This window comes from Rhinolophus hipposideros, assembly GCF_964194185.1.
Source record: "Rhinolophus hipposideros genome assembly, chromosome: 2".
In the NCBI taxonomy this organism is placed as follows: Eukaryota; Metazoa; Chordata; class Mammalia; order Chiroptera; family Rhinolophidae; genus Rhinolophus; species Rhinolophus hipposideros.
In genome coordinates, this window is record NC_138048.1 from 19,199,563 (window position 1) to 19,222,194 (window position 22,632).

The 22,632-nt window shown below is 32.4% G+C and overlaps 2 pseudogenes across 2 annotated transcripts; both read right to left on the reverse strand.

The window, feature by feature from the left end:
* Positions 1–3,316: 3,316 nt before the first annotated feature.
* LOC308506487 (small ribosomal subunit protein mS22-like) lies at positions 3,317–4,732 on the reverse strand (annotated as a pseudogene). Its single transcript has 2 exons — positions 4,072–4,732; positions 3,317–3,575 (listed from the first exon to the last, which is right to left on the reverse strand). The product of its transcript is annotated as a small ribosomal subunit protein mS22-like (transcript).
* Positions 4,733–14,587: 9,855 nt separating this feature from the next.
* LOC308509328 (small ribosomal subunit protein eS1-like) lies at positions 14,588–15,269 on the reverse strand (annotated as a pseudogene). Its single transcript has one exon. The product of its transcript is annotated as a small ribosomal subunit protein eS1-like (transcript).
* Between the last annotated feature and the right edge of the window lie 7,363 nt (positions 15,270–22,632).

A 22,632-nucleotide genomic window follows, 5' to 3' on the forward strand; every position in this document is an offset into this window, starting at 1 on the left:
CATCCTGCCCTTAACATGTATACAATTAGCACTACTTTTTTTTTTTTCAGACCACAAATAACCAGAATAAACCTGTGGGAGAATTTAATGACTTACCTTTTATAACGCAGAATTAATCTTCTGCAAATTCTGCAGCATGGTTCCTCTAAACATGCCAAATACTAATGTTAGCAAAAATACTAATATTGAAAGTGCTAGCATACAAATGTACTAGTGTAGAAAATTAATGTAATTGTTGGCCAGTCAAACCACAGAAAAGTGCTGTACCACAGCAAATGAGGCTATTATTTCTTTTATTAACCCATCTATCTTATGCCACAGAGCAAACCAACACAATGGGAAGAAATAACAATATATCCATGCCTTCTAAGAGCTGGAAGTCAAAATACTTAGTATCATCATAAGTGTTTTACCAGACTCATATTCTAAATGCTATCATAAGTACTGCATATATTTGTCCACATTCAATTTGTTCCCTAATTTTTCTACATTTTGAAATATGAGCAGAATAAATTTCCACTGGCCTTTTGAAAGTTGTTCTGGCCTTTTCCTAGTGGTATTGTGCCCTGTGTTTTGAACTGTTTTCTCCAACAATGACCCACATGTCTTTTCCCTTCAGACATGGAGAAAACAAGCATAATTCTTCAAAGTGGAAACGACCCAAGACTGAGCCAAATTTGGAAAGCAATATTGAGAAATAGGAAGCTTAATGAAGGATAGAAAAAGAGCTGATTACCTCTTGCCTGGGGCTGGGTCCCAGAGGCCTGAATTAATATATAGGAAGATATTGGAAAAGCAAGCAAACAGACAAACAAACAAGCAAGCAAAACCATATAAGAATCAATAGGAATTGAGTAAAGATAATGAATTTATAAACAAATTATCTTGGGTGTGAAACTACTACCTTTTTGACTCATATAGTTATTGTATATTACCTAGTAAATCAGTTAGAGTAATTCGTCATTCATGTTTTCTAGCTTTAAATGTAATCTGCAAAATTGGGAGAAGTACATGTATACATATACATAGAGTTGGTTTTATTATGAAATTATTGAATACTACACTGGGGTAAGCTAAATAACATTCAAGCAAGTAATTTATTTGTTTCAACATATACAATGATTCTATGTTATTTAGTGATTCTATGTATTTAGAAGGAAGCATTATTCTGCGATCATGCTACATTTTTAAAATATGTAAACTAAATTGAGACTATCCTGTAACTGCAGCTGTAGTACATTTGCTTAAGATGAAGGGCATAAAGAGATTTTAGTTTATTTTCTCTGAATCATAAGCATATGGAAATAAATAATACTTCTACAATTGCTCTTTTATGACTACTTTAAATTATTTACTGCCACTTGAAAAAATTATTGATTATACTTTGGGTCAGCTTCATATTATTTTCAGTTTTTATTGCAACTAGTTAAATATTCATTTAATCGTAATCACATATCTTTTATCATGAAATTATTGTTAAGGCAAATTTTGAATGTCTATTTCTTGACTATTTCATTTTACAATATTATAAAAAATATTGAATGCTTAAGATACCTTCATTAATATACTCAAGTAAGAATTTTATTTTCTTCATTGTCCAATCTCTCCTGGCTTACAAAATCATTCCCAATTAACGGAGCTATTTTGCCTTAGAAATAAAGATGCTCTGAGTAGAATGTATGGTAAGAATTTGACTCCTTTCTTTTAAAACCAACCTTGGAGATTCAGAAGTTTTAGGTCATATAAATGTTAATAGTAATGGCGTGTCTTCTATTGCATGAACTTTTACTGGATAAAAAAAAAAAAAAAAAAAAAAACTAATCTATTCAATGAATTCACTATATTGTCTTGGGATACTTTTCATTTAAAGCATAAGAGTTAATTTAGAAAGTATATATCTGCCTTTACTCCCTCTGCACATACAACTATGTAATTGCCATTCCTACTCTCACCTATTGCTAATACATAAAATATATGGAATATATTCACTAGAAAATATATTCTCTCTGGTTGTCTTCATAATGCTGACCTAAGGAAGAGTTACCCTGGTAATTTTGTTTTAATGATTATCAATTCATGACAATCTTTGTGTTACATTTCTTAAATCATTAAAGTTAATAATACCTTAGGCCATTATCTGTACTGACATCTGGGAGATTATTAATTATGTGTATACTTCACTGTCCCTGAACTCTCCTTAGAAGCTCTTTGTTTCACTAAGCTAGGCAACTGCATGCAATGATGTTATCTCACATTTTACAATCTCCAAGAATAGTTAAGAATCCAGATCTCAGCTAGAATTTTCGTCTTTCATGTTCAAGAATTTTTGCTTCAAGTAAGTCAAATACTGCAAGTTTCTTTTTTTTGTCATTATATTGGAATTCTATATCCTAACAAAGACGTACTCTCACCTGTCAGTTTTTCGCTTGAAGTGCCCTAAGTGAGGAATGAGAGTGCCCTAAGTGTAACATAAGTTCAATTTCTGTCACTTTACACAGGCCTTTCCTGGGTATACTCTATTTATACTTCTTCCCATAAAAACGTACCAGAAAGGGGTAGCTTAGAGTAGATATTCTCTCCTAAGGGAACTGAAAGAATCCATGGCAAATATGTTGCTTTATCTCTTTTCTTAGCTTGAGAACTTGCTTTTCTCTTCTTCCCAATGGCTGTAACAAACATATCTTGATCTTTCTGATGAAGCAGTCATTTGGAATTATTTGCAGGTCTGCAGGATTTTAAACCTGATTCATTGCTGAGGTTGGCTTCTGGCTATGAAATTATAGATCCTAGAGCCTAATGGTGAGAATGCACAGAGATATAATCCTTAATAATTCACATTCCAGAGTTGGCAAATTTTACTTTCTCATTTTATAAATATTTAAAGCGAAATACTCCTGATTTTTTCTTTTTTATAGAATGCACATTACGTTTAAATCATTTTAATGAGAAATGTGTCCTGTTAGGGAGAGTGATATAGAGATTGTTTGGATATTACAAAGTATACTTTATATGATACTCTGTAAAATGTACCAATAGCCTTGGGTTTCAGATGATCTCTGTTTTATGAAATGAAAGAATGATGATCAGGATAATAAAGTTTTATTTTTCTTTTCCTCACAAGTGGCATCTTTAGCATCTGGAATTGATGAGTATGTGACATAATGCTTCATTTGATAGAGGATGTCTTAAATTAGAAGAGATGAGTTATAGGTTTAGTAAGAAATGAATCCATAACTAGAGTGAGTTATTTATTATGTATTTATTTATTTGTTTGTTTTTAGTGTTTAATAAAATAAAATTTATTTTTGAAATATTTTCAGGAAGCTGCAGAATGGCTAATGAATATTTCTTGGTAAGCTTGTAGTTTTAATTCTATATATGCTCCTTTCTGTGCTTCTGTTTTTTGCAGAAACCTTAATTAAATGTAATCCCTTAGCAGCCTGCTCCTTGGCCTCTTGAACTAACTGGCCATCTGGATGGAGGGTGTGCTGCAGGTGAACCAAACTGGTGGCATCATTGACAAAATCTCTCTGAATCTGATCACTCAGTAAACCGTCAATTGTTTTCTTATGTACAACATACTAAGCTAGTCCTGCACCCAAGGCTTCCTCCCCTGTGCCGGAACTAGTTGGGCACAATGGGATACTATTCTGCCATAAGAAAAGTTGAAATAGTACCATTTGCAATAACATGGATGGCTCTTGAGATTATTATGCTGAGCAAAATTAGTCAGGCAGAAAAAGTAGAGAACTATATGATTTCACTGATATGTGGTATATAAAACTGAAAACAACTAAAGAACAAAACAAACAAATGAAGAAATAAAAACTCATAGACACAGACAATAGTTTAGTGGTTACCAGAGGGTAAGGGGGTGGGGGGTGGGAGATGAGGGTAAATGGGATCAAATATATGGTGATGGAAGGAGAACTGAGTCTGGGTGGTGAACACACAATGTGATATGTAGATGATGTATTATTACAGAACTGTACACCTAAAATCTATGTAACTTTACTAACAATTGTCACCCCAATAAACTTTAATTAAGAAAACAAAACAAAACAAACAAACAAAATGCCAAGCTATCCCATCGAAATGTCTTGTTAAACATAAAATGTCATACTTTCCATGTTTATCTATATCTTCATAAGTTTGATGATGAACTTAGATAAATTCAGCAGAATCTGGTTCAAAATGGGCAACACAGAGATTGAGGACATCACCATGTCAGTCCTGGCCGTACATGTTTTAAGAATTTCTTCCTTGAAAATTATTGATGTTAAAATTCTCCAACATTCTTTTGGGAAATAAACTTGAATCATCAGTCCGGTTCTTCCCAAGCGACTTTGCATAGTGTACCACCCGGTTCTCTGATGACAATAAAACACTCCCCTTGTGGGGTGCTATATGATATATCAATAAACACATATTTGATTGTTTCGGTTCTTTCCAAAACCTTATCTTCAGTTAACATGCCATTTTTTGGTGCTCGCTCTTCTAGCACTGGTGGCACTTTTAATATTACTTTAGCTGCCTCAACTGCGTGGGTTGTAGCCTCTTCCAGCAATGACTGGGTCATTAGTTTATCGACTCGTGGTTTCAGTTTTTGCATGGCTGGCTTAAAAATCTTCTGCCAATTCAATACTGTCATCTTGATGAGCATGCTTTGGACTTCCTCATCCATAAATATAAGTTTCTTCATCTCTGAGCTACCAGATTGAGATTCATTCATTCATTTTATTCATTTAAAATTTACTGAATATTCACAATGATGAGGATACAGTTTCTGCCAAAAAGACATTCAAAGTCTGCCTCATAACCAAGCTGAAGGCATGACATTCTCGCCATTCAGGGCCGGGTAGCTGCTGGAGCAGAGTGCCTGGCCAGGGCAGATCTGGGGCCAGGCAACAGTCGCATTCTGTCCCTCAGAGATCTTATGTGGGGGGAGGGTTTTCACAGCTACACCCATTACTAGAGTCATTTAAGTCACCAGTTGTATGAAGTATTATAGTAAATAATCAAATAATATTTATTAATCTAATCTCAAGTAAGATGCCTTCTTTCCTCCGCAGTCAGGGTTATAGTATCTATGGTACTTCTGTTTGTAATTTTCTTCAAAATCGTTGAAAACTGTAATTGCTACTGTCGACAATAGTATGGGTATAAAAGAGGAAAAATACATTTTATTAAATTTAACAGAAATAAAATGTCTCTGTTTTCATAGAAAAACATTTTATTTTTGAAGGACGAAAATGACATTAAATGTCTGCATCTTGATTTTCAGGAAATTTTTGGCAAATAAAAAAAGACTGAAATATATAAAATCAAATTGTGTATTAAATGATCCAAAAATTATTAATGTGGAGGAATTTTCAATAATAGCATAATTAACACATCAATATTTCCATAAATATTTCTTTATGATTCATATGTTGAACTTTTCTAGTGATAGAAATCATATATGAATAAAATTTCTGTAAAACACCCATGAACAAAAATGGAGTATGAGTAAATCTCAACAAAAAAATATTTAAAGGAAGGAAAGCCAAGAAACTATAACTGATAGCAAGGGTGAAAGGAGGAAAACATAATGTACTTGCTGAAATAAGAGTAGAGTCAATAATACCAATAATTATAGATGGTGTCAGATGGGTACTAGACTTACTGGATTGATCACTTTATAAATATCTAATCACTGTGTCATACATCTGAAATTAATATAATATTGCATGTCAGCTATAATTGTGAAAAGGTAAAATAAAAAATAAAAAACGTATTTGGACTCATCTTGTAGAGCCCTGAGAAGCTAAAGTCAGCAATCAACTGAAAATTGGAATGACTCATGGGATAAAACAAGGGATTTGGGTAAAAATCTAAATGTAAAGTAGTTATGATGCTAAGTTCCTTCCTTCAATCTGTGAAGCTACAAATTGAAGCTCCCTTTTCTCCTCAAGAAAAGTTGAAGCAGGTCTCCATTAAGATAAATCCAGAGAGGCTCCTGAATGAGAAAGCCAGGCAGAGAAGAGATCAGGTGTGGGGTCTGAAAGGTTAAATAAAAAAATTACATACAGAAGAGCCAAACTTCCAATTTATTTTCTCTCTTCAACTGCTAATGTATTGATATCTGGATATATACTGCTTCGACAAAGGAGGAAGCCTAACATCTGAAAGGGCCCAATGAAAGGCTCTAGCATGGAAGTGTCCCCTTATACAAAGAGGAAAGACCATTGCTGACCAGACCACCACAGAGCACACCAGTTACAAGCTCCTGGCCATGCCTTAATCTTCAACATAAATTGAAAGCTGAGGAACACCATCATAAAATCATGCACTACAAAAAAAGGAAACCAGAAGCTCCAAACGCAGACAAGAAGACAGAAATGAGAATGGAGAAAGGGAAGTGGAACCATATTTTAATGTCCTCTATTAATGAAGGAATGTCAATAACTGACACCATAAAAGAGGGAGAAGAGGATGATAAAAACGGATAGAAGAATCTTTTCTGAATAAGTGTACTTGAAAAAGGGCACAGAAGGTTTGATCTGTAAATGTTACTCGGGGACACGGAGATCACTGAGCTAATAGCCAAACCTAATATAAAAATATATTAAAGGAAAAAAAAGCTTCCACCTGAGAAGGCTGTTGGGGAAGCTGTACTTGCAGGTCTCAGCCTTTTTGGAAAATGATTTCTTTCTAAAAAAAGTCTACAAAATAACTTACAAGTTAAAATCTCTAACATCACACTAACTTGTAAGAACTAAATATAACAAATAATTTGTCATATGAAAGTATACCTAAGGCAAAATAATTAGGACAGAAATAAAGTAAAATAACTAATATTTATTTACATTTTACACTTATAGTTTATATGCTATTTAGGGTTGCCCTACAGTTAGTCATTCAGGACAAAAAAAAAATTCCTTTCATTTTTCAAATTTTAATTCTTCTCTAAGACATAATTTCCCTGGTTTCAAGATTGCAACCAGTACTAGTGAAGGTGTATGTGACAGCACTTCCAACTTTGAGCAAGCCAATAGTTGTTAAGTCAAAAGTTTCCTAAATGTCCTACCATCGTCAGATAGTATCCTCAGCATTTACCCTGGGAATGAGACTGGTATTGCCTAATGATTAAAAATAACTGGGAGTTGAGGAACTTAACATTTTAGCAACTTCAAGTATTTGTGCAATGAATTTGGAATATAGAGGTTTGTAATTTGTAGCAATGTTTTTCAATAAGTCACTGTCACATAATAATTTTATATTTTGAGTTGCTGCATACCTCATTCAATCTGCATTAATTTCAATTGAAATAAGATTCTATTTACCAAATATTCTCACTTCTGGAAGAAATACATTTCACAGCCTTTAGACTTGGTTAGTTTCTTCTGGAAACTGTAGAAGTGCAGTACTATTTTAGTTTGAATACTGGCAAATCCTTTGCTAAGAACAGATCTGCAAGGAAATATTATTTTGTTTGTGTGCATGCATGTGTTTAAGTGTCTGAAACAAAAGACTTCTGTCCATTGGTACTTCGTTATTTAAGATAATGGGAAGCTTTGTCATACTAGCAATAAGCTTGATTCTTTTTCTTTTGAGGAGACATATGTCAAAAGTCTATTGTAGCTGCCTCCGGATGTACCATATACAGAAAATTAATTTTAACCAATGAATCAGAACACTGGTTACACAAAGCACTTGGAATATTCTCTAAATATGAAGTGTTGAACAAAAGCAAAAAGAATATGATAAAACCAAAACTATTTAGCAAAGCTATCCTGGTTTAAGGACATATATTTTAGAACTATTAGTAAAAATGCCTGCAAATACAAAAAGTTGTAGTTATCTGATTTGAAAAATGCAAGATGATCACCAGACATCTAAGTCTTCTATACATTTTGTATTTCACATGCTGTTCTTGTTTGTGAAAAATGAAGCAAAATAAGTAAACTTGGTTTAAAGTACAAGAGATTTTATTTCATTTTGATGAAATATTTATGTTTTAATGACCATGTCTGCTAAATTCAACCAATATTTTTTTGTAATATGACTATGATTTATCTTTTTTTTTTCCTTTTCATTGCTCTAATGCACTTCTTTACATTTGAGAACTGAAAGCTCCCACATACTGAAGCCTAATTGGCTAATAATGGCTTTTGTCTTCCTTGAAGTGTAGGATCCATCCAAATATCAATCTTTAAGTTAAATGAATAGAGGACAGTATGTAGCATTTCAAGCATCGGAAATGTGTCATGATTCACTTTATATTATTTTATTTCTTTTTAAGGGAGGGGGTATTTATTTTCTAGAAACACAAACAGTCCGTAAAAATGATTCTATACAGTACTTTATCTTGATTAATATGAAATATGGGTGCTATTTTGTTTTATTTTATTCCTGTAATTAACTAGTTCTTCCAAAGTTAGGAAATGGCTTTAAATACAAGCCGTTGTTATTTGCTTTTAAATATTCAATGTTTCTTTTTTTTTTTTTAAATTGGGTTAGTAAGCCTTAAAATTAAACTATGCAAATGTATTTCCATGTCATTTGTTGGATTGTTGTATATTTAGCTTTTGGTTTATTTGAATAGTCTATTAATGTTCATGGGAATTAGTTAAAATTGTACTGGGGATAATTTTTTGGTAATAATTTATCAGTTTCAGACATGGAAACTCCACCTGCATTGTAACAGGGGACTGTGGGTAGAGGAGTCAAAAAGCTTGGATAAACAGATAAACCACAGTGTGTATCCTGAGCCCACTTCGACAGAGTTATGGGTGCACAAATATTACATTGTTTTGTACACCCAAAACTAATAAAAAATGTGAATGTGTTTAATGCCACTGAATTGTACACTTAAAATAAAGAGTAAATTATATGTTACATATATTTTACCCTGATTCGAAAAAAAGGGGGGTTAAAAAACACACACACACACAGACTAAGAGTTTAAAAAGCATCTTGATTTTAGAATTTCACTCCATTGTGTCTTTGATACTTTATAGCAGACCATGACCTAGCATCAGAGCCTAGGAAAGGTACTTAACACCAGCCTCTTTGACTACAAAATTAATCTGTCCAAAAAAATTTTTCCCAGAATTAGTTCTACCATGAGAAAAGAGTTAAGTTGTCTAAGTAATCTGAGAAAACTGAATAATTTCAACCTGAGCAAAAATTAAAGAATTAGTTAAAAATCCCTTACAGTACTTTAGCCTTTGTTTTTACTTTGCCCTTGGCAATTCAACATAATCAGACAACCTGCTTTTGGAGAAAGAGTTATTTGCATATTTTAGGAAGGATCATTTACAAGTAAAACCCAAGAAATGGGTATTACAGTAGGTATAAATTATTTGCTAAGAGAAGGAAAAGAGAGAGAATGTAATTCTATTAAGCTATTGGCAAATGCTCTAGTGACCCCATTCTTATTTTTAAAAGTGCTAAGTCTACTGTGACATATGACCAGAGAGGAATATGAGCAGTAGGACCCAAGCTATGTAGGAGAATCTGAGAATTCACAAATAGTCATATTTTTATAGCCTTATATCTCTTGTAGTTATTAAAACTAGACAGGATTTTAACAGCCTGTCTAATTTCTTTGTGTGGCAGTGTGTGTGCGTGTGTGTGTGCGTGTGTGTGTGTGTGTGTATGTTAAAAGGGAAGGAGAGGGGTTCACAGTATGAGGGATATAAATGATGAACGTCTAAGTATTACCTTGTTTTGTACACCTGAAACTAATAAATAAATTAATTAATAATAAAAAAAAAAAAAAAAAAAAAAAAAAAAAAAGGGAAGGAGAGACAAGGTGCTTTAGGAAGGAAAACAAAGAAAAAATACATGGATATATTCACTTAAAATACAACCTTGACAGATCCTAGGTGGAGAAGTACAGTTTTAGACACCTAGATTTGAGTGCAAATAACATAAAGCTATGTCACTCATATTAATTGAAAAAAAAATAGATATTAGGATGCCTTTTTTCTCTTCCTTTAATTTCAAAACTTTCCCTTTAGGAATAAATACTTTCTGTGCCTTGTCACTTGGGCCCTTTCATTCCTGCTAAGTTTACAGAGTACATGGCTAAAATGAGATATCTCAAATGCACTGTGCACACGTACCCTCAAATTGTCCTCAAGTTTATTATAAAGCAGAAATAATTGCTGCAGATATTCACCTATCCCCTTTTGTACTGCACAGTGGTTCCTGTATAGTGATTGAATTTGCAGTGCGCCTATTATAAATAGCTATCACTTTTTTTTAATGGAACAGGTATTTGACGATCTGCCAAAAGCATCTTTGTGAGTCTTAAAGACATTCATACTGTGAAAAAAATATTCGTATAACAAAAGGTATATGGACAAGTGGATAAGTAATTGGTTACATGCCTGGGACTGCCCACAGGGTTTTGTTTTGTTTAAAAAGCAAAATATCTCACTCTGTTCTCCTGAATTATATTTCTAGTAGTGAGAGTTATAAAATGTAGTTTGGTTTTTTAATACCTCACATAAGAAAAGGTCATAAAGATACCAAGTTAAAGAAAAAGATGGAAGGAAGGAAGGAAGGAAGGAAGGAAGGAAGGAAGGAAGGAAGGAAGGAAGGAAGGAAGGAAGGAAGGAAGGAAGGAAGGAAGGAAGGAAGGAAACACAGTTAAAATTAAACAAAAAAACACAAAATTCTCAACTAAAAAAAGGCGAAAATAAAATTCTTAAAAAACAAATAAAGAAACAAATGAAAAAAGCATAACCTTTGTGTAACTTACTCCAATTCATTCTCTTTTTCTTTTCTCAAGCATAACAGCAGAGTACAGTGGTGCTGGTATGCTGTGTTCAGATTACTTGACCATTTTGAATAAATGCTTTATATGTTTTGCAATTAATCTGTATGAAATTTTCTAGCCCAGGCATAGACTGTGAAATGCACTTTGAATGAATCCCACCAAATCTGAGGTCCTGCTGGTCACTGTCTTTAAAAATCTAGAAACACTCAGCTTTACTACATTGAGTATACCATTTTTATTTCAAAAAATGATTTATAATACTTTTGGTTTACTTTACTCTGTGCTTTTTATAATGTTTGCTGAGTGTGGTATCTACTTTCATAATTTCCATAAACAACTCTGCAAAGTATAAAGTCAATAGAAAGTTTAAAACTGATTTTAATGACAAAGGACTGTTATTCTTAGAGATTCTCTAGTCTAAAATTACTTCTTGTTTTTGTTAATATGTTTGGGCTGCTACCAGTACTCTCATTACCATTATTTTTTGTAATGTTGTATTTATGATTGAAAATTATTAAAATTTATACCTCCCAATTAAGGTATGAGATAGGAAATAGTATCCTGGTTTTTGAATTAAGAGATCTTCAGAAGCAGTTACTTGTTCAAGATAACATAACTACTAATGTGAAGACAAATTCAAGGAAAGATTTATCTGACCAAAGTCTATAATTTTCTCAAGAGGCTGGCATAGAAAACCATTCCTTATCTATGTTTTAAAATATATTACATACCCAAAATATATTACATATATTTTACAATTTTACATATATATTACAAGATACATTACAAAATATATTACATAACCTGCTGCTGAGACTAGCAGATTCAGATACATGAGCAGTATAGTGTGTAGAAAGAATAAAATGGTTTTTACCATTTCAAATGATAAATGTCATAAGACTTTGTTTCTTGTAAAAGAAAGTCTAACACTATTGCACCCTACATGGCAGGTATGTAGGAAAACCCCTTGGAAACCCCTTGGAAAGCTATTTATTTATTCTTATCTAACAACAATTTGACCATTTTTATAGGATTGATTTAAAATCAATCAACTTTTGGATAATGGGAACCAGGTCCCATGCAATAATTCCTCCAATTTATGTATATTTACTGAGTATCTATTTATTCACTGCTATGTGCCCAACAGTCAGCTAATGCCTTCATCACTGGGATAGGAAGCCTAACTGAGGGAGAGTATTCAGGGGAAACAATTAATCAAAACATTTAATATGTTAAGACGAGTTTCCTGTAAAACTTTTGAGTAGAGATGTCAACAAGATCACGGGATGCCCAATACTGAAGCTGAAAGAAGCCTGAGCCAGAGATAAAAATTTGAAAGTTGTGTTATACATATGGTAATTGAGGTCAAGGGAATGAAGGAAAGTCATCAGAGAGGGTGCATAGGAGAAAGAAAAGTGGAGGCCCAAGACTGATTCCTGAAAGTTTCCTAGGTTTATAATGAGAGTTGACAAAAAGTCAGCCAAGGAAGTCAACACGAAGTGAGAGAAGAGAGGAGGTAATAGTATACAAAGAAATATACTAGATCGCATCTTTGTATTCTTGATGAGTCTAAATATAGAGGTCAATCTTGATTTGTGTTTTATGTTTAATTTTGACATTATGATAATGATTCATAATTTCAAAATAAATATTTCCAATATGTTAGCCGTATCCTCACATGTTCATTATGTGGAAATCTTTTTCACAATGTTTAAAAAGAGAGAGAGAGAGAGATTATACAGTGACTTTGATGTAAACATTTTCAGTAATCACTTTTATCTCATGAGGGTAACTGTGACTACATAGGTAAATATGTGACAACTATCATTTAAATACGCTGTGGTAAATCTGTCTTATGTAATGAAGTAACAGTTAGTGAAAGCACTTTCAATATACCACAAATACTTCAAAACTTCCACATTTTAAAAAAAAACTTACTATATAATAGCTGGGCAATTCCAAATTGCAATTACAAGCAGCATTACACATTACGTAACATCATTGTATCTAGGATACAGGTGACTTTTTTTTTTTTTTCTTAGACATTCACTGCAGTTAGTGGGATAAATAAAAACATCTGCCTGGAACATTTTATTCATTTGCATTTCAGCAGCTTCTTTTGTAGCTTGAAATTTTCTTTAACAAAAGGAAGTAGACACAGGTGTGCAGAGAAGCAAAAATTAGAAAGTGAAACGCAGCTGAACAGAGAGAATAAGTAAATCTCTTAAGGAACAGCCAAAATAGAGAAGAAAAAAGCATCAAAAGAGCAAGGAATTTATTTTACAACAGCTTTTAAGATATTTCATCTTTAAAATGGTACATCAAATACGTAATTTATTTTAACATTATGTCATAGAGGTTTAAAAATTGTTTATCCACAAATTGCATTTTTTTATTAAATTAAGTGATATTTTCATTTAAACCTAAAACTAATTACAAGTGATAATTACATAATCTTACTTGAGCCTGGATAAAAACAAATGAAACTACTATAGGGGTCATTTCAGAGAACATTATAAATGTTCTGACATATTAAGTTACTGCTTTCCTCTGCTCTTTTTCATAAATCTTCCTTCTTCTTAAATTATTTCTATTATGCCACATTTTATACCATATCTTTACAGATTAGTTAGAGATAGTAACTGACAGAATCCCTTCATTTCATCCATATGGTTCACAGAATGATGTTTTCTTCTTTAAATTTAATTCTTGAATATTTTTACTATCTTTTTATAAAGCTGCATACTAATAGAAATTTAAAATAAAACATTCCTATGGTATTTAATTTTTGTGGATTAAAAGAGAAAAAAAAATGTTCATAGCTAAATTAGTGAAGTCAAAGAGAAATTGACCCATACAGTAGGTAAAAACAGCAAGACAGATTTTGTTTGCACTAGTGCAATAAGGAAGAGAAACCTGAGTGTAACATGGACCTCAACAGCTAGGATGGCTGGGAATTTGTAACCAATGGGCAGAATAAAAGGGTCAGTGGATGGAAAATTACTAAGAGGAACTTGATTAGATACAAAGGTGGAGATAGTGAGGAATTTGATTATATGTTAATAGTGGGACATTCTCCCTAAATCCTCATAGTAGGGACTTTTGCTAAAATAGGATTCAGCAGCCAAGGACAAAGTCCTACCTAGAATAGGGTTCAGAGGAGCCTGGCTACATTTGGTTGAGAAGGGAGTCCTCATCAGTGGAAAAAATCCTTCATGTATAACTGTATAACAGGAACAGTATAATAAAAAAAGAGTAACATGTTTTGAGCTTTGTATTTTTGCTCAGTATTTAAAGGAATTTGTATTTTTATTCATTATAAAATGAGAACAATTTAGCAAACATAAGATTTAACAATAAAAAAGTGTAATGCAACGTACAATTTGTGGCTTATATCTCTTCTGTTTAATGTTTAAGATGTAAAGTCCAAGGTAATGTGCAAAAACTCAGTTTTTATCATTTTTACTTGAAACACCCACATATGTTCACACCTACTTATCACAATATAAAATTATTTTTAAAAATCTGTTTCAATTATTTTTATGATTCCAGCTACAAATCTGTTGATTTCTTAGGTTAATATTAATTATGTTACACTATTTGTAAATGGAAGTCAGTATTATATACTCTTTTGAATAAATTTATAAAATGTATGTTAACAATGATTTTTATTAGGCTGCTTTTTAATATTGTCTTCTTCCTATTGATGAGTCAAATAGGCTCTTCTAGAAATATAAGCCAGATTTTATTTATTAATTATTATTGTTTAAAAACATCAGGAACAGGTTTTATTTGTCACCATCAAAAGTCTGAATTTTAAACAGATTCTTGGACTGGGGGCTCATGTCCATCAGCTCATTCAACTTTAGCAACTGTCTGACCCCCTGTAGCTTTTCCAGAACTGCTTCCTTCACCATGAAGCTCCATGAGTTTTCCCAATTGAAACTTGGATTTATTCAGCATTTTGACTTTTCTAACAAAGACATCATAGAATGGATAAATAAGTTTGAAAACCTTTTCTATGTCTTTTCTAGTGCTCTCTGGAATCAATTTATTGACCACTTCTTTCAAGTCATTTGTCTGCACTGCTCCGGTCATGATTTCCATCATCTTCTTCCAGATTTGAAAGACCTGTTGATGCTGAGCATAAGAGGGCTTTTGAATATGACTGTTGCATATTTTAGTAAAACCAATGTGAAATAGAGAAAGCAAATAACCATTGGTACTCTTGACATCAACATGAACTTCAATCACTTCTGCCATTTTTTGACCATGGAGCACATTTTGTCACAGGTAAAATCCATGCCATGGAAATTATTCAGGCATTTTTGCCCGGAACACCTTTAGTAATTATCTTGAATTTTCTAAACACAACTTCATCATTCTGCAGATCAGCTAGGCTCACTTCAAAAATATGACCCTTGAGACCATCAGAGGCAATTTGGGTTTCTTGAGTTTTTGTGACTAGTGTTTTCCCATTATTTCTTTTATTGAACATAGCTGGTGCTTCCACATCATACAAATCATTCTTAGAAAATGGGTTAGCCACTTTCTTTTTGGCTTCCTTCTTGCCATCTTATGTAAGGTGCATATTCTTGCCAACTACCATAGTGCTACTCAGAAACAAAAGGGAAGCCAGATTTTAAATATTCAAATTTTAATATATTCTAAATGAATAATGAATATGCTCTCTTCTTCATGATTATTTGAAGAAACTTTGAGGATTCCTTCCCTTCCCACCCTAAATCAAATAGCACTAAAATAATATTTTTATAGACCTCTCATACTGGAAGCAATGGAGGACATTTTAACATTTCTCAAAGGATTTTGCTAGCTTAACATTTTTATAATTTTTTTCTAATAATTTCTTATTTAAAGGACAGTTAAGTGGGCAATAAATGTAAAATGTTAAAATTAAAACATATCCTTGCTTTACAGTTGCAATATAATGATTTTTATAATCAGGAGAAGAGAAGCATTCCAATGTTCTAATTTCTAGCTTGAGTCAATCAAGATCTTAAAATGACAGAGAAACAAAAAGGTAAGAATTGTTACAATCCATCAAATTTTAAATCAGGCACAGCCCATGCAAGTTATTCAAGGGTTTAATTTGTATGCTCCATGCAATTTCCCCAAAATAAACAAATTGCTTCAGTAGATTAACTCAACTACATGAATTTAAGTTAAATATTCAGAACTATTCTATTATAGTAATCCAAGGGTTTTAGTTTTCTCTTTGGAATCAGTGAGTCATTAATGGGTCCCTTCAAAGCATGGAAGACAAGAATCTGGTCTCTAACACTTTCCTTTCTAAATTCTCTCCCTACTACGTACCACATAACTGTTACTGAAATTTAAATATGGTCCTAGAAAAGGTAACAAGAAATCAATTTATAAAGTGAATACTTAATCATCTCTCTCTTTGAACTTACTTCCTCTAGCATGAGTTTTTATCTTGCCGATACACCATATGACCCCTGTCAGAAACAAGCATATGACTTTGGATCTTGCTGATAAAAGAATAACTTAAATTTTGATATACTGATGATTTTGATATACTGATGATATATTTCCTTGAATACTTCCCTTAGTCTTGCTAAGCCATGCTGTATTTGATTGCAGTTCAAGGACTCAATCAAGAAATCAACAGTTGAAAGCTCCTAGTCTACCTATCTGCACTACCTTGGAAGTGAGTAGGCTGAGGAATTAAATAGTTAAAGTTGAATAAATTCATTTTACTTAGCATCCATCTAATCAAATGCCCTCAAATTATCCAGAAATAACTGAAGTGTGGGAAGTAATAGATATAAATATTATTATACAAGTCAGTGTGTTCTTAATTGATAAATTGTGTGGTATCTCTTTTTCATCAAACGTTTATTGAACACCATTATGCATTGGGCTCTCTGCTGTGGGTTGGCATGGCATTGGTGAACAAGACATTGCAACTGTGAAAAAGCTAATAGTCTTATGGGATTGCTATGAATTGTAATAATTTATCCTAGGTGCTGCTTTGGGAAAAGGGATAGAAACCTTCCACAGGCTTCATGAAAAATATACATGCGTGTGCATGTGTGTCTGTGTGTAGCGGTAAGGTGCTTGGCAGTGGGAGTAAGAATAATGCAGGCGTATGTACTACAAACTACATGCAATGGATGTGATACAAACTATAAATTCTCTAGAACTTCAGAGAAAGAAAATATTAAATTAGACTGGCCTGAATGCAATTGATTGAATTACTGTGCGTTCTGGGTAGCATCTGAATTCTGACTAATACTTGTAGATGTATGCTTTTTTGTGTGTGTGCTTTCTACTTAAAGAAGTTCTATCTTTTTAATCCTACTCTTTTTAATTTTTTTTTTTTCTTAAAAACTCTTAGAATAATGGTTCTCAAAGTTCAGCAACCAGTATCACTTGTGAGGGCACAGATTGTTCTGAATGTGTAGAGTGGGATCAAGAATGTTCATTTCTAACAATTTTCATTCAGTACTGTTATTGTTGGTCCCAGAAATGTACTTTGAAAAGTCACCATCTTGGAAAAAATGTCTCTCAAATTTCCCTGAATATAAGAATTCCTTGAAGTTCTGTGAAACAGACAGCTTCTAATTTTTCAGACTAAACCTGGTAAATCCGAATGTCCTCATAATTTGGCTGATAATTATAATCTGTACATTTACTAGATATCTTAGTAAGACACTCTTTAAAATTCTAAAATTCTTTTTTTTTCCTTTTTTTTTTTTTTTTTTTTTTGCTTTACTTATCCATCTCAGTCGCATTTAATATTTTCTCATTTCCTGCTCTTGGCCAGAGTGCCTATACATTCCTCACTGACTGCTTCTCCTTCAGTAATTTTATTCTGTTTTGTTTGTTTGTTTTGTGACCTCTCATGCTTTTCTTCAATTTTAAGTACCAGGAATGTAAGAGTTTTGTCCTACTCATTTTTCTTAAGTAACGTCATTCAGCCTGTGGTTTTTAATGTCATGATTTGCTGATGACTACAGTCTTGATTTCTCCCCCTAAATCTCTACATTTATATTAACTTGTCTTTTTGAAATTGTCCCATACCTCAACAATAAACAATTAAATATTTTATATTAATTTTAAGGGTTCTGAAAATTATTTTTCCTTTTTCTTGAAAATGCAGGTAATTGAAGTTAAAAAGTAGTAGAATGAATACTAATACATTCAACAATTGTTAACATTTCTTCATTTTTGTTTTTCTTCTCTCTTTTTGTTTTGCTAAATTAGTTAAAAGTGAGTTTCAGAAATCATGCTCCTCCACCATTAACTATTTCAACATGTACTCACTAAGAAAAGTAATGCAAAACTGCTTTGCCATTTAACACCTAAGAAAATTTTAAATAATTATACAATATTGTGTAACATCCATCTAATATGCATCTTTAAGCAACTGCCCCCATCCTGCCCAAGATTCTTAAAGTGTTTGTTTCCCCTAATTCAGGATTTAGTCAAAGTTCATGAGTTGCATATTTTGGCAATGTCTCCTTAGTTGCTTTCAATCTAGACCATTCCCATTGCTTGCATAATTTGTTACACTATTTTTTTAATGAATCTGTGCCAATTGTCTTGTAGAATATTCCACTTTCTGAAATTTTCTTCTTCATTTCATTCTATCCCTGTACTTATTTTTGGCATGAGTACTTTATTGGCAATATCAGCTTCATATACATCAGGCCACACAAAATGTCTGGGTGTTCCCCTACTGGTAATTCAAAGTTTGATCATCTGGTTAAATAGTAATCACCAATTCTCCACTATAAAAGTATGTTATTTTTTCACTTTGTGCACAGTAAATACTCAATATAGTAATATTTTCTCATCATCTGAATATCTTGTTTTCAACAGCGTTTGACCCATTTTACTTTAGTATCCATTGATATTCTCTGCTTAAATTAACTCTTATATTGGGGATTGCAAAAATAGTGACTTTCTAGTTATATCAGAAATACATAGTGAATAGCACCAGCTACTATTTTGCTATGGTCCTCTTCACCTTCATATGGATGCAATTACTGTGTTATTTCTTCAGCTCCATTATTAATCATTTTCTAATTTGATCTATTCACAAAGATCATATAATAGGCTGATCTTTAACATGGTTTATCTGGAGTCACTTTCCTGAAATAAATCTGACTATGAATCCCACTCAAAGATCTTGAATTTATGATACATTTAACATTATTTATCATATATTACTTCTAAAGATTTTACTTCTTGTCTTATATTATAGCTGATAACATTTTGGAGTACCAGTGTACTGGGGAAAGTATTTGCTATATGTGATTTTATTTTTTTTCTTAAAATAACCCAATACATATGATACAAATTTCTGTATTATAAATGAGGAATGAGAGGCTCTGGGGAAGCACTGACTTATTTTAGGTCATATAGCCATTACATGAATGCAGCCAGAATTCAATATCAAATCAGCCTCACTCTAGTGCCTCCATTTATAGTCATCATGTTTACTACTTTACCTGGTCTCTGTTCTGGAATATCCTACAAAAACTTCTAAGATGATGTTCAAAATTAAACCAGTATCTTTCCAAACTATGTTCTCCTATATTTCTGGCATAGCAAACTGAAAATCTTAGGATTATACAGAATCTTCTTCTCCTTGTCATGTCAATAAGTCATGTCAATTCCAAATTTTCACCTACCTACTCTCCCCCACTTTACTCTTCTGTCATTTTCTTTGCCTCCTTTTTTTTTTCACTTTTTACCTCAGTTATGTTCATGTGTACACACAATATTCCTGTTCCACTTTTTGCATTATTTGATCTGCTTTTGACTGAAAATAAATTGATGTTTCAAAATATTCATCACATTTCTACATCGCCCTCAAATTTGTATATGGTGCTCACTGCCTCATCTCAGAGTCATTTGTTTTCTGGAAAGTTTGGGATGTAAAAATTGTTTAGGCATTTGTAGACTTTGAAATAACTTATGCTGAATGATAGGATGTTTTTTTGGAACATATGAATCTTTGTGGAACATGTAAACAAACAAACAGAAACACACACACACACACACCATTGATCATAAAGAAGAAAAAAACAGAAATGAATACCTTATTAATTAGAATTTTTTAAAAGAATTAAATCTTGTGGCCTATGATAGTTTTCAAGGCAACATAATGCAAATAGTTAAAGCAGATGCCTTATGCAAGCCTATTTCTCCAATCCTATATCCTTATTATGTCTTATAGAAGCGTACATGAATGGAGACCAATATTCTGTTCTATTATTTTTCATCCATCTTCCTCTGTTGTCTTCTATTCTTTGCTCAAACACAGAAACACTTAATCTTAGTCTAAATTATGTTTAATTCATGGAAAGTTCTCTAGTTACAACTACTGAATTCTTACTCATAAATCAAAAGCTATATGAAATACTACCTCTATTATTAAGTCCTCTATAAGAGAGGTCATTAATCCCTTTGTTGATGCCATCCATAAAATGAGAGCCCTGCTTCTCAAAATTTAGATTCTAGATGGTGTAATAAAGAACTTGAGGGAGTCCATGGGGATCCTGATATTTATAGCCAGTTGGTCAGAAGTAAGGGTGGCTCTAGGGACACCTGAACTTCTGGCTGGTATCTGAAGGGACGGCAGTCATGTGGAAGACTGTGCCCTTAACCTTAAGTTTGCCAAATTCATTACAAGAACCAATTGTAACAGATTAACCTGGGATATTTGAAAAAATGATGATTCCTGTCCTTATAACAGATATGCTAAATCAAGATTTCTTGGATATAAACCAGAAATCTCTAAGTTAACCATGATCTTTCATGCCTCTAAAGTTTGAGACCCATTGCCACAGTGTACATTTGCTAATTATCAAGTAATAATAATATATTGAAAGTATTATATCAAATAGCTATAATCTATAGCATCAGGTTTTGAATGACAGAGAATATGTTTTATGCATATCCACATCCCAGTTATGTAGTAGTGAGGCCAAACATTGTCAGAGTTTCAGGAATATGTGTTTATTTTTTTAATATTTATATGTGTGTCACTTCTCAGTAATTAAATTATTAGCTAATTTGAATATCATACTTATTTTTGTTAGACTATGCCATATTTATTTTTCTCTCAAATACCTAGCACATTCATTAAAGAAATAATGATTAATATGTCATAACACTGTATAAGTTTGCATTAATTTATGATAGTGTTTTATTTAAATGAAATATATTGACAAACTAAATTCAGAATTTTGATTTTTATCTCAACAAAAACATAGATGGTACTTTGACTGGAAATAAAGTTTTTAAACTAGACATAAATACTTTTAGAACTCTGACATTTTATCTTGTGTAAACATTTCACAAATCCTTGACCTGATCCTATGTATCTTTCTATAGCAATTGTTCATCACTGACAGTTCTCTCGGTAGTCTTCTGTGCTCCTGAAACTTTGATTGCATGTCAAGAATTTCAAACTGGACACAAGTTTTTTTACAAGAAGATGTCCCTGAGTCCAAGACAATAAAATCCATCAGCAATCACTTCCACGATGAATGACAGAATTGATTGCCTATCAACGTCATCACGGTACTCATCAGAAATTAAATCTACAGGCAGGCCAGCCTCTGTCATAGTAGGGATTTCAGTGGTTTCTTCAGTTTCTGTTCCCCTATTTATATGAAATATTGTCAGTTTTTTCATCAGTCGGTATTTTCCTAATCCATATCGGAGAAATAACTTACACTTTTTTACTGATTATATCTCATGCTGGATTTGTCAAAGTATTTCCGTCATGGTGTTAAAATAATTATATATATTTAATTTGGTGTCTTTTGTGTATGTCTATTACATATGCACACTTTTACTCTTTCTTTGGAGAGTGACATTTTTTTTTCAAAATAAAATTTAAGTTTTTTGTTGTTTAGCCAATAATATTGGCATTTAATATGATTATATTCTTGTATTATAAAAGGAAGAGTGAATCTGTTTTTATAAGTAAAAAAAAATTCTTAAATTCCTTTTTTAAAAATATAATTTATCAACACCTACTTTACCTGTTGTGCGAGCAATGTACACTGAAATTATACCCCTCCTCTGAAGTTTTAAATCCATTCTACATTAAGGGTGTAATAGTCTGAACTTGGCATTTATCTTGCATTTCACTTTGTGGACAAAGGCATCTCTTTCTTACTCTAAACTGTTCTCTGGGAACATTTCTTGTCCAATTATTTTGTTTTTGTAGAAAAGTGGTCTTTTATCTCCAAGGTAGTAATCAAAACAAATTCACTTGCAGTTATTTCTACCTTTTGAAGCAGGCCTTGATGCCAATGATTTTTTTTTTCCACATATGAGTCATCATATTTCAATGTCAGAAGCAAGTCGGGTCATTGTTCATGGGAATTATAAACATGAAGATTAATTTTTTTCATAGGAGATACATAATATCAGTCCCAAATATATTTCCTTTATGGTGTCTTTATAGACAAAGGTTAAGTTCATGTAACTATACAGTTTTAGAGTATATGGAAGCAAAGCTTTAGAGATGATATCACTTTGAGTCAACTTATTAAGTAAAGTGACCTGTAGCACATCTTAGAAGTCCTCTATTTTAGGGGAAATTTTCTTACAGTAACACCAATTAATCATGTAGTATCTGGTTAAACTAAAAAAAATAAACTACTCAGGGTCCATTTATCACACCCAGGAAGACCTGAAGTTAACATACAGACTAACAGCTAATGACGAATTGAGATGTTCATTCATGTATTGTATGCCTTGTGTCTCTTAGTAAAGGAACAAGACTAATGTCAACTTGAAGATTTTTACTGCCCCAGGCAATATGAAAAAAAAGTCTCCTCCTTCTAGCAAGT